At 33.2% G+C, this 14,507-nt stretch overlaps 1 pseudogene; it reads right to left on the minus strand.

Moving 5' to 3' along the window:
* Positions 1 to 13,176: 13,176 nt before the first annotated feature.
* On the minus strand, positions 13,177 to 13,924 carry LOC127728927 (galactose-binding lectin-like; annotated as a pseudogene).
* Positions 13,925 to 14,507: the final 583 nt, after the last annotated feature.

Here is a 14,507-nt window from a genome sequence, read left to right on the forward strand (position 1 = left end):
AACTGTTTTGTGAAAATTTGTCTTTGATTTAAAAGTCTACAAATATCTCAAAGCTCCATACTATGGTTTAAGTAAACACGTATATCAGACGCATAAAAAATCCTAAATTTTGGACCTACATTAAACTTTTAAAGCGCACAGAAACATATGTAAACCATTCATATATACCAATTTTGCCTTTTTTACCTTCTGTAATAAAGAGCTCCATTTCTTTTGTTTAATTTCAACTGGATATCAGCCTGAGACAATTTAACATTTTAAGAAAAAGAGACGGGTCGTATATTTCGTCAATGGGACAGAGTCCAAAAATGTATGATTAAATGATATTAGATATCTTATACAATATTTCAAGTTTAAAAGAGATTATTCATCAAAACCATTTTTTCAAATAGCAAAAACACTAAGATATGGCATACCAATGTATATTTAAGAGTTTAAGATTATTTAAGTTTTTAGTATATGCTTAACAACACATATAACGCACTACATCTTACATGTACCTAATATAGGAGTTTCACAATTTCTTGTTTCTGCTCGACATTTTTGGAAATTCATTATGCTTTAAGCATAACCATGAAACTAGTTTTACAGAGTAAATTTCATTTTAGATGTGACAATGGAGATGTCAACTTAGAACGTCAAAAATAAAAAATCTGAATTAAATCAATTTCAAATTGGTCTTAAGACAAAATCCGATTAAGAAAATGGAAATCAAAGACCTTTTGGTTGTTTATATTTGAAAATGTTCACCTGACTTTAGTTTTCACAAACTGGCAACATTTTTTTATGTTTTTTTTGTCATAAAAGTGTTTTTCGACATGTCGAAAAAAAAATTGATAACAAAAAAATCTCATTTTCATAGAATTTGGTGCTTATAAATAAAAAAAACGTTGTGTCAAAATCTTAACTAATTTCAATCACTTTTTACTCCACATATATTAATGGAAGTGATCCGTTTCTTATGTTGTTGAGTATATTTACAAAAATGATAAAAATAATCTGGAAAAAACAAACGAAACAAATAATAATAATAAAAAAGCACATCAAGAAGAAAAACATAAAACTTAAAATTAACATAAAATTAACATGATTAATATAAAATATATGAAATATTTTTTGAAACGAGATTTTGGCCCATCAATATCTATACTTATTTATTCATTAATGTTTGGTACTATAAAATGTCTAAACATAATCTCCGAACCACACGTGTCCCTGACATGTGATAACAAGATTTGGAAGGAAGTCTGTACTTCAATTCTGTGGGCATGTCGAATTATACAAGAAATTTAGATATACTAGTTTTTCTTAATTAGTTCTCAAAATGAATTGAATGTTCCTGATTTATCTTCAATCAAAAAGGATTGCAAACATCATACATTTTGATATTGGGAGGGGTTGCGATAAAAAAAAACACACCTTTTTATTAAATTTTGAAATTTGCCTCACATGCCTCACATGTTGTCATTTCATGTGCGAAAAACATGTGCTGGTTGTATTATGAACCTATCCTATAAGGCAACAGTAGTATACCGCTATTCGAAATTCATAAATCGATTCAGAAAAAAACAAATCCGGGTTACAAACTAAAACTGAGGGAAACACATCAAATATAAGAGGAGAACAACGACACAACAGAAACCCAACACTAAAATGCAACACACACAGAAACGAACTATAATATAAAAATGGCCATTTTCCTGACTTGGTACAGGACATTTTAAGACAAAATGGTGGGTTGAACCTGGTTTTGTGGCTAGTTAAACCTCCCGCTTTTATGGCAATGTTAAATATAACATTACAATGACAAGATTACATGACAGGACTACAATACAAATAAATGGGAGAACATACAGGACAGAGACACACACAAATAAATCTGATCTTTTCAACCTTTCATACGCATTTCCCCATATGCTCAATGCAAATACTGTGTGAAGGTAGTGTTGCGATTTTATTGCGTTAGTAATTACTGATTCCAGCAAAACAGTTTGTTTACGTTCAGATATTGTTCTATAAAATGGCATTAGAGGAGTAGACGTTTAACTGCATGGACCTTAAAGTAAAGTAACAAAAATACCGAACTCCAAGGAAAATTTAAATCGGAAAGTCCCTTATCAAATGGCAGAATCAAAAGCTCAAACACATCAAACGAATGGAAAATAAATGTCATATTCCTGATTTGGTACAGGCATTTCCTTATTCAGAAAATAGTGAATTAAATTCCGTTTCACTTCCGCATCTAGTAAGTGTTCTACTACTAATCTGTCAGTGCTTCTAACTACCTCCTTTACTACTATCAAAGAACTTGTTATAAACTATTGTAATAAAACTTTTGAAAACAATGGTATTAATAATTTTTGAAGTGTTAACAATTCATTAGAGGTTTTAGATACGTGCTTTTGATGGTCCTTTTAATTCTGTTGACAATTATGATTTTTCTACTCTCTACACTACACTTCCACACAATCTTATCAAGAAAAAGTTTTCGTATTTAATAAAATGGTCTTTTGAAAAATCTAATTGCAAATTTATTTGCTGTATCTCGTTTAAAGCCTTTTTCTGTAACGAAAAAGGAAAGTATGCTTGATACACTTACTGGAAATATGAAGATATGATTGAAGCTTTAAATTTTTTCCTGCACAACACATATGTACGTTTCGGCGATAAAATGTATCGACAGGTAGTAGGTTTTCCTATGGGCACTGCGCCCTTTTAATAGCAGATTTATTCCTGTATTGCTATGAATCTCAGTTTATGACCAAACTCAGTAAAGACAGGTCATTGTTACATTTGGTTGATACATTCAAAAATACCTACCGTTATCTTGATGATATGTTTTCGTTAAATAATCCAGAGTTCTCTAAATATACAACAAAAATTTACCCAAAGGAACTTACTTTAAATAAATCTAACATAAACAGCAGTAGTTGTCCTATTCTAGATTTAGACATTTCAATTTTTAAAGGGAAACTCTATACTATAATTTACGACAAAAGAGACGATTTTTCATTCCCTATTGTTAATTTTCCCTTTTTAAACGGGGATGTTCCTTTGGCTCCATCATACGGTGTTTATATATTCCAACTCGTTCGTTATGCCCGTCTGTGTACTGATGTCAAAGATTTGAACGAACGTAATCAATGCATCACTGGTAAATTATTAAGTCAGGGATTTTGTTACCATAAATTGTTTAAAACTTTTACTAAATTCTTTCATAGATACAAAGATTTGATTAGTAAATTTGGCTGTACCTAAATTTTACGGTAATATTTTACTAAAAGCGCGGAAATCACTATGTGATCCGTGTAAACGCATCGAACCTGTAAACAAACTTATAAGTAAAGGTTATCTTACCAATGTTGTAATTAGATCTTTGAATATAGTTTACATTGGCAAAATATCGATTTTGTCATCAGCAAATTAAAACAGAACTAAATTTGTATTCTTTTCAAACGTTTTTTGGGGATGTATAAATACACATCCACGTTCATTTTCTATATAGGGATTACTCTATATATGACATTATACAGATTTATTAATATGTTAACTCTTACCATCCTACTGCCTGTCGAAACTTTTATTTTGGCATTGCACAAGTCATGTCTACTTTGACTGTCCATGACTTTAAAACACTAAATCCCTGGGATGTGTTTTAGTTGATTTTAGTCTCTGATGCATGATTTTTTTATTATTAATTGTTTTTGGCTTTTAACTAGCTTTCAGTAACTGTGAGTACTCTCAAATCGTATTTTCGTGTTAATTTGACCTGTTAATACAATTTGTAATGTATTTTTGTTATTTAATGTTTACTTATTCAGTGTTACATAGTCTCACTATTTTTAATATATACCACCTTTGATAAGTGTTTAGTATGACGATAAATTTTCACTTTTGTTCTCGTATTAGGAACAATAAAATTGTTTATTTTGTAAAAATGATTTCCGTACTCAATGTATACCTTACAACAAAATTATTTTTTATTTACCTGTGTACGCTATTTTATAGGCGGCATTTTGTCCAAGGTTATGGTTGTCTTTCTGATATTGTTTTACATCTAACCCCCTTGTTTTATTAATTTTTTATTTACATTGTGTCATAGATCAAATTTATTCGTTCAGTGTATGTTCACTTGTTTTTGTTAATATGTCTTTTGATTGAGTTAAGTCATTTCAATTGATATTTTATAGTGTGTCTTTCTTTGTTGTGATGTTACACTATTGTTTAAGGTAGGGTGAAGGTTGGCGCCTATTAAAACGTTTAAACCCGCTGCATTTGTTTGCACCTGTCCTAAGTCAGGAACCTGATGTTCAGAGGTTGTCGTTTGTTGATGTGGTACATAAGTGTTTCTCGTTTCTCGTTTTTTTAATAGATTAGACAGTTGGTTTTCCTGTTTGAATCGTTTTACACTAGTCATTTTTCCAGCCCTTTATAGCTTGGTGTTCGGTGTGAGCCAAGGCTCCGTGTTTAAGGCCGTACTTTGACCTATAATGGTTTACTTTTACAAATTGTGACTTGGATGGAGAGTTGTCTCATTGGCACTCATACCACATCTTCTTATTTCTAAATACAGCTAAGGAAATCTCTTCCATGGGTAAAAATCCTTAGCATATATCATTCTTCAAATATGCATGTTGCTTTCGTCTTCACGGATGCACGTGATTGATATACAAATCAGATTTCTTATTTTATAGGTGATTTTATGATCAATCATAACACTATGCACTTTGCTACATTTGACAATGACAATTATCTTTACCCAATGTGTGCTGGTTGTCCTGCTTTATATAATGGAGGCTACTGGTATATTTGCTGTTTCGACAGTTACCTGACTGGTCCAATTGTACAAGGAGGTTATGGCATGACATGGGGTGTATATAAATCCTTGAAGAAAGCCAGGATGATGATAAGACCATGGAATTAATTATGACTTGTGTTCTTCTTTTAACAATATAGATCTTATAATACTTGTAAATAAAAATAATCAAATTTCTTTGAATTGCACGGCATTTTGTAATGATAAAAATGAGAGGCGAAAGATTCCAAAGGGACATTCAAACTCATAAGTCAAAAATAAAAAAACTGACAACGTCATGGCTAAAAAAAAAAGACCAACAGAAAAACAGAAGTACACAAAACACAACATAGAAAACTAACAACTAAAGACTGAACAAAACGAACCCCACCAAAAACTGGGAATGATCGCAGGTGCTCCGGAAGGGTAGGCAGATCCTGCTTCACATGTGGCTCCCGTCGATAGGTCACATTTGGGGAAAGAGGGACGGGATTGTTTTTACGATAATTGGAACATTTCCGTTATTATCTGTGAACGTATATTCCATAACGGTTAACCAACTCATGATGGCGTCCGTAAAATTTACATGATTTACAAAGGGACGATTTTAACTTCACCACTTGGAACTCTTGGTTAAATAGCTTCCTTGTGAGCAGCAACCCTCTATTAAGGAAATTTTGATAGGAAATACAAGCCCTGGAATTTGCTACATTGAAATGGAAAGTCCCCAATTGGGAAGCTGAAATCATCCATTTTGTCGTAAAGTTTTGTTTCAACCGGCCCTCATTGTCAATTTCTAGAAGTAAGTCAAGATATGAGGCAGACTCAACTGTATCTGTTGTATCCTTTATCTCAAGTTCGATGGGATAGTTGAGTTCAACATAGTCACCAAATTTTGAATTATTTAGTGAGAGAACATCATCTATATAACGGAAAGTAAAGTTAAAAGATACTGCTAACTTCTTTTCTTTCTTAATAAGAAGTTCCTGTATGAAGTCATCCTAATATGAATAAAGGAACAATTCGACAAGAAGAGGAGCACAGTTGGTTCCCATGGGAAAGTCGATTGTTGGTTTACACGTCCTCTAAACGTTACAAATAGTTGTCAATCAAGACATTACGATTTATACCTCCCTAAGACAAGATACTTGTATCTACGTTGGCCATATTTTTATGAAACAAAGCAGGACCAACTTTTTCAATTTGTCTTTAAGTTTGGAATGGGGAGTACTTTTGTAAAATGAAAAAAAGTCAAATGTTTTAATACTTTTGCAAGATGAAAGAGACTTAGATTGTATGTATTCTAAAAGATCTTTGGAATAATTTAGAAAGAAGTTTCGTGGAGCACTTGAAAGACCCAGCAATATAACGCTGTTCGTCAGGACACTTATGTAGTTTGAATATCCAATACAGTGATGGAAGATCCAGTTATTCATCTTTGGTTGAAAATCCAAAGGAACATAGAACAGACCTATGCTGATCCAGGATTTCCTCCATTATAAGTGTCGTGGGGGTATATGTTGAATTGTCAATACCTAATTCAGATAACGTTCTGTTGTAACTAGTTTTTTTTTCTTTTCAAAAAGCAGGATGCAAAATAAAAATATATTATCACAATTTCTCTGATCTTTTATTCTAATGCCACTGCATCGGTATCGCTTGTGCTGGACTGTCAGTTTATATTGTCAAAAAACTTTTACACATTTTTTAATGAGAAACACGTACTCTACGATCTAATTTAGGTATCATATTTCTATTTATATTAGTTCTAACTATCCCTGTGTCAATACTGCTGCTGGTGGGCTCTCAGTCATCCACATATGTACACCCTTTAATTGTAATCTTAAATATTAATAACAAATAATTGAGTTTCAAGCTTAATACTTATGGAAGAAACTGATGGGGCATTTGATTATAAATTCGAATGTCTTAGTCAGTTATCAGTACTTCGGTACTCACCTGTTCTATAACAAACCTTTCTCAAATTGTCCGTTTATAAATTAATAATTTTTCAGAAACTAAGGGTTTAACTCCCTTAGACTAAGGAAACCATAGATGGATTCGGCTATAACATGTATTTTAGGTCCTTTTTAGTCATATAGCTCTTTTAATGTTTCGGTTCTTATACATCCTTAGCTTTCAAATATTCGGAGTTGAGTTGAGCGTTCCTGATGAAGATTAATCCAGACAGTCAGGATTTTACTTCGTCAAAATTATCTCCCCATTACGCCACCTAATTTTCAATCTAATCGGAAAAATGGAAGCTATTGTAGGGATGATGCGCTTCCAATTTAGCTCTTGAAAACCGATATATTTATCCATATAGCACCATAACGATCCTTATATGCCAGTTGTATTTTAAAAGACAAATGCATCCTCTACCTTTTGAGCATCGTTTAATATACTTTTCTGCATTTTTTAGTCAACTTAAAACTATTGTCTGATCGGTTGTCAGGGGTAGTTTTCGAAAGTTCAAAAACATCAAAAAAATTCTAATTAAATATGTCGTGGAAGGGCAGACTAAATAGTTTTAGAGGTTGAAGACTAATAACTTTAGATAACACACAAAAAAAAGTTTTTTAAGTTATGCATTTTAAAGATCCAGTTGTAAAGTCTGTCGTCAAGTATTTTTAGTAAAAAATTGTTATTCGAACACACCTACTCTGTTGTTATGACTCATTAGAAAGGTATTTCAGTTGACCCATATATTTCATTTCTTAGTACTGTGAATTTTTAATGTTATTAAATCAACCTGTAGCCTAAATATATAAAAATGATAGAATCTGAAGCGAGATGATGTATCAAATATTTTTGCTTTATACTTTTTGAAGACAGAAAAGTCAACTGAAACACGCCCGAATACAAAAAGGTGTACTCGATTTTCTCTTTTCGGTGAAATTATTGCCCATTTTAGGATTTTTTTCCAAAAAACTATCGCCGGGGGCAGAGATGCAACTTAATGGTTTGAAAAGATCAATCTATTATCTTTGTTTGGATGTATTTGCACCTACCACAATCGACTGTTTTATGAAAATGTGTCTATAATTCAAAAGTCTACAAATATCTCGAAGCTCCATACTATAATTTAAGTAAAAACACGTAGATAAGATGCATAAAATCCTAAATTATGCACTTTCATTAAACTTTTAAAGCCCATAGAAACAGATGCAAACAATTCAAATATACCTATTTGGCCTTTTTACCTTCTCTAACAAAAAGTTCCATTTCTTTTGTTTAATTTCAACTGGGAATCCGCCTGCAGATAATCGATTGAGATGTAATGCAATTTATAAAGTGTTGTTTTATTTTCTACAATTTGAGGTGGGTCGATGGATAACATTTCCTCCTCTGCATGCATCACCCGTCATTCAAATCCACACTCACTTTAATTTTGTCAAAATCGGGAATTTGACACAATCGGTTAAATTACTGATCTGATGACTATTCTGGTATCTGAAGATCTAAAGATCAAAGACCGCAAAACATGTCGTCTTTGAGTTGAGACACACACACACATCATATCACTCTACAAATTCGTAATGGTGACCGTTAAACTTGTGTATCGTTTTCAGTTGCTTTTCCTGAAAATTTTGATGAATTAGTTTATGTGTAAGGAGAATCCTGTTAATGCAGTCTGTTAAGTATGAACATGCACGAGGGTAGCGCAATTTGAGATATGTAAACACCATTCAATGGAGCAGAGGGTGGGATACTGTTGTAAATAGAAATTTGACAATTGCTTTGCTGAAATCATCATGGCTGACATATTTTTTTAGTTAAAGTTCGTCTATCAGCGTCAATATTGAGAAAAAGATCGAATATCTACCAAGTGCTTCATTTCAACTTGTTACCATCAATTTGACCAATCAAAGCCGGGAAATATAACTCCATTGAAACAACCTTCTCAACTGGCGGTGTAAATAAGATGTGGATACTAAAAAGTCTTACGAGATTTATCTGTTAAGGGTACAATCTGCATTGTAAGTCTCTTTCCTCTTGCAATAGTATAAAAATATTTGATTTCTCTGCCCTTTACACTTGTATACCCCATTTCAAACTTAAAGACGGATTAAAAGCACTAGTCCTACTATGTTTCATAAAAGTGATAGCCAACGTAGGTACAAATATCTTGTGTAACGAAGGGATAAATGATAGTTTGTAAAAAGAAAATTATGTTTCAAGAAATAATTATCAGAAACTGACAACATGAAGATGTTCTAATTTTATTTATTGACAACATATTTGTAACGTTTGAAGGGCGTGTTTTTAGCAAACAATCGACATTCCTATAGAAACCAGATGTGACCCTCTTCCTGCCATTTTTTATCTTTATTTATATGAGGCAAACTATCTATAGGCCTTCTTAAAAAGAATGAAAAGAAGCTAGCTATATTATTTAGCTTCCCGTTCCGCTATATAGATGATGTCCACTCACTAATTAAATCAACGATTGGTGACTAAGTTGAACACATGTATCCCATCGAAATGAAATAGAGGATACCACTTTAACTGTCAAGTCTGTCTCATATCTGAATAACATCTAGAAATTGATAATAAGGATCGATTGAGAACAACATATTACAACACAAGGGATGATATTAGCTTTCCCTTTGTGAACTTTTCATTCCTATATAGCTACATTGAAGGAGCGCTTGAATATGTTGTATTTTTTGCCAAACTGATAGGATATTTCAGAGCTTGTGTTTCCAATAATGATTTCCTTGATAGAGCTTGATGCTTACAAAGAAGCTAATGAACCAATGATCCAATCAATGTCCCGGAACATGATTATTGTATAGTGTAATATCTTTGAAAATTTCTTAATTTTTTAATATTGTGAGCGTCTTTTAAAATTTGGTCTTTCACAGACGGATTTTATATCGATACAAACGAAGTTGAAATAATTCTAAGTTAATTATAAGTTTACCTTTGTCTAATACGATAGGTAGTGTTCGAGGAAAAGAGCACGGGATTGTGGTTACGACAGATATTCCATAACGGTGAAGCAACTCGTGATGGCGTCCGTAAAATTTTCGAAAGGATGATTTCACCACTTGAACTTCTAGGTATGATAATTTCCATATAAGCAGCATCCCTCTATCACGGCAATCATGATAGGAAACGCAAAATATCTGAATTTTCAAATCAATAAACCTCATCGAAGGACACCAGGTCTACAATTTGCACGCTAGACGCGCGCTTCGTCCACAAAAAAAACCATCAGTAGTACCCGAACTAAAAAAATGAAAAGCACTGGGTGATATATATTCCATATGCAAATCTTATGAAAGATACCAAGCGAATAGTTTGGGACGCCAGACGCACTTTTGTTCTAACCAAATTTTGTAAATTTTTAGAATTAAGTTAAGATATGAAAGCAGCCTTTATTATAGCTGTGATATCCTTTTTTGCGATCAACATAATCACAGAAAGAAAGACGGAGGATACCAAATGGACAACCAAACTCACAAGTCGAAAATAAATTGACAACGCCATGGATAAAAAGAAAAGACAAACAAACAACAGTACACAAAACACAACATAGAAAACCAAAGACTGAGCAACACGAACCCCACCAAAATCTTTGGGTGATCTCAGGTGCTCTGAAAGGGAAAGAAAGATGATGCTCCACATGTGGCACCCGGCGTGTTGCTCATGTTGGTACAAACCCGGTGATAAGTCTTATTCGGTAGGTCACATTCGGGGAAAAGGGGACGGGATTGTAGTTACGACTAATGGAACATATCCGTTGTCATCTGTGAAACGGATATTTCATATCGGTCAACCAACTCGTGACGGAGTCCGTAAAATTTACGAAGGGATGATTACAACTTCACCACTTTGAACTCTTGGTTTTATAACTTTCCTGTGAGCAGCAACCCTCTATCAAGGAAATCATGATAGGAGATACAAGCCCTGGAATATCGTTTTAACTTGAAGATATATACTCCGTATGCAGGTGTTGCTTGAATGTTGCTACATAGAAATGGGAAGTTCACAATTGGGAAGCTGAAATTATCTCTTTTGTAATAAAGTTTTGTTTTCAGCCCACCATCATTTTCAATTTCTATATGTAAGTATAGATTTGAGGCAGACTTAACTGTATCTGTTGTATCTTTTATCTCATATTCGATGGGATAAATGCGTTCAACATAGTCACCAAATTTTGAATTATTTAGTGAGAGAAAATCATCTATACAGCGGAATGTGAGGTTAAAGGATACTGGTAACATCTTTTCGTTCTTCCAAAAATGTTCCTGTATGAAGTCAAATGAATAAAGGAACAAGTCGGCAAAAAGAGGAGCACAGTTGGTTCCCATGGAAATGCCGATTGTTTGTTGAAAAACACGTCCTCCAAACGTGACAAACATGTTGCCAATCAAGGAATCAAGCATCTTGATAATGTCAGTTTCAGAGAACTTTTTGTTTGAATCAGAGTGTTTGTTTTTTTACAAAGTACGATTTATCCCTCCCTTAGACAAGAAACTAGTATCCACGTAGGCCATTCTTTTTTATAAACAAAGCAGGTCACAACGCATTATGTTATTTAGTGAAAAGTCATCCTCTATATAGCGGAGCGTGTAGGTAACGTTTATATAAATGACCGTAAATACCAACTACGTTTCAATTGAGAAGCTCCTATATGAAGTCGGACTCATAAAAAAACAAATGAAGAGGTCAAAAAGGAGCACAGTTGGTGCCGCTATTTGTTATTTATTGAACAAAGATTCAAAAGGAACACAAAACTGACCTCTGATTGTCCAGGATTTTCTTTTTAGTAAATGTGTTAGGGTAAATATTGGGTTTCAGGGTGAATTTTAATTCATATTTTATGAGAAAGAGGCAAAAGAAACTAAACGGATACTCAAACTCATAAATCGAAGACAAACTGACAAAGCCATTACAAAAAACGATTAAAAGACAAACAACAGAAAGAAAACTAAAAGACTGAACAATACCAACTCCACCAAAACCCGGGTTGATCTCAGGTTATTAAACACTATCTATGATGTGATATACAAATAAAACGATTTCGTCATGTGCTTTGTCTGTAGGGACAACACATTTATCATGGAGGAAGAAATTTCCTCAACTTTATTTTGATCTTTAGTCGTTTGGGAGTGGTGTTGCATCAGTCTAATAACCATACTAGGAAATTGTTAATTATATGAATACGCTTGATGAACAAAATATGATTGCAATGTGAACATCCTCTTCAACTTTATTCATCCAAAGCACATAATTTGAAGACACATGTTTTGAGAAAACAAAAAGCATCATTTCACTCTGGCGACGGAATATTACTACATGTATACAAGCAAAAATGAATGTATGATATGAATTTTAAAATAATCAAATGCATTTTTATTTAATTGTTTTTCGCTACTTACTTCCATGATTTAAAAAGGGCTTTAATATAAGTGAGTATCCAAATAGTATTCAAGAAACTCATCATAAAATTGAAAATGGAAACGGGGAATGCGTCAAAGAGACAACAACCCGACCAAAGAGAGAAAACAGCCCAAGGCAACCAATGGGTCTTGAACACAGCGATAAAATCCCACACCCGGAGGCGGGCTTCAGGTGGCTCCTTAACAATAATGTATACTAGTTCAGCGAAAATAGACGTCTCACTAAGCTCCGAAACATATAAATGAACCAAAATTAAAAAAAACATACAAGACTAACAAAGGCCAGAGGTTCCTGACATGTTCATTTATTTTTATTTTAAAAAAATCCTCTCAACCAGAACACAGTTTTATTGAGATATTGTGCACATTAATGAAGGTAAATCCAGAAATGCGCTTTGGGCACACGAAATATTTTAAGCGATCTTTCCATTAACTTTGGCTGGGTTGATACCACTGCTAGTGAACTAAATCAGCAGGGTTATCATAAGCTCAGTTGTTGATGCTTTGGTAGTGACATTTATTTTTTTCAAAAATCCCCGTTGATGAATTAAGAAATTATAAAGAAACTATGGTTTTAACTCCCTCCAGTAAAGTTGACATATGATGAATATTGCTATTCCTATAAAATCTCTTTTGGCTTCTAACGTTTCTACGTATTTATACATCCCTGTATTTTCAAATTTAAAGGTTTAAGCGTTCCTGATGAAGGTAAACCAAGGAAAGCGCTTCGGACATACAAACGTTATACAGTATTTTTGTCATTTATGGACAGAATGTGACGATTCACATTCCCCGCTGAAAACTTTTCAAATATACAGTTTTGTTTATCATTGAATATAATTATAAATTATAAATCTAAAGCTCATAATATGAACTTACTAGATACATGTCCAATAGATGTTTTTTTATTGTTATTTTTAAGTTAACTTATATTATATGCTATTCTTTTTATACAAAAGTTATGTTAAATCAATAAATGTTAAAACAACCTGTAACTGTTGTCTCTTCCGACCATGTTGAAGCAGATGGTCTTTGAAACAAGCTGGTAAAGATAGTGACACCGATGCAGACACGATACCAGCTGATACACCTGCTGTCGATTCCCAATTAACCGACAACGAATAACTAGTACTCTCAGTTTTGGATTTCCCAACTTTGTATTGGAAGGTATACTTGTGTTCCACTGCCGGATCTATAATCATATCGATATTTTTCAACTTTCCAAGTAAGGTTGATGCACCATAAACTAGAACTTCTTCGCTTGTATTGTATGGAGATACACATTCAAACTTCATTCTATAATGTTGATCTTGATGAAGACAAACCCGTGTGTCTTTTCTAGGATTGTGGTTTCCACCTTTCGAATGAACTAACTTTCTTCCTTTGTGCATAATGGCAACATTTGCACTATCGATACAGAAAAGGGGGTCTCCATGACGATCCTGGTTGTAGGACAAGATTCTTATTGTTTCCCGGGTTCAACAAGCCGCTTATTGTTTCCCGGGTTCAACAAGCCGCCATACAGATGTATTACTTTACCGCTGGCTTCGTGTCGTATGTATCCCCAATGATCATCTTCAACATCAAAGGTAAAATGCGTTTGGTCATGTGTTCTTTGGTATTATACTAAGTATGCGTCGTTTCCTGGATTCGATCGGCCGCTTGAGTGATGTAAATATTTACCACAAGACATGTGCTTTATGACACACGTTGCCATGATCTAATCGTTTTAACCTGCAGAAAATAATAAATGACTTTCATTAAAGAATCTTTCGATACTGACGACTTCAGATTGAATGCAACTGAAAATAGTATAAAGGAAGTATATTATTGAATAAAAGATTAACTGGTGTATAAAAAATTGTAAACTTCTAAATTTAGATAATACATTTATCAGCGACTTAACAAAGATTTCTCATCAACGCTTTGTTGCCTAAAATGAAAAATCCCATTATAATATGACAAGCAAAGTAATTGATTTTGGACAGACCTATGACTATTTGACTAGGTTTAAATATTTTATTTTATATTAAACCTCGCCTTTAAAATCTTGAAACGTGAACTTATAAATTGTATGTAAAATAATATGCACGACATAAAATAACGGTACGAAAGATAACGAAAAAACTAGTAAGAACAAAACAGTAGTAAACAATATCAATAAATCATACATCAACATTTAACAAAATATTACTGGACAGTACCACAGACTACATCAACCACCAACACCGAGTGTTTCGAAAAATAAGCAGACATTTCAACAGAATAAATAGATATAAAAAGATGTGGTATGAGTGCCA

The sequence above is a fragment of the Mytilus californianus genome, unplaced genomic scaffold (genome assembly GCF_021869535.1).
Source record: "Mytilus californianus isolate M0D057914Y unplaced genomic scaffold, xbMytCali1.0.p SCAF_2, whole genome shotgun sequence".
In the NCBI taxonomy this organism is placed as follows: Eukaryota; Metazoa; Mollusca; class Bivalvia; order Mytilida; family Mytilidae; genus Mytilus; species Mytilus californianus.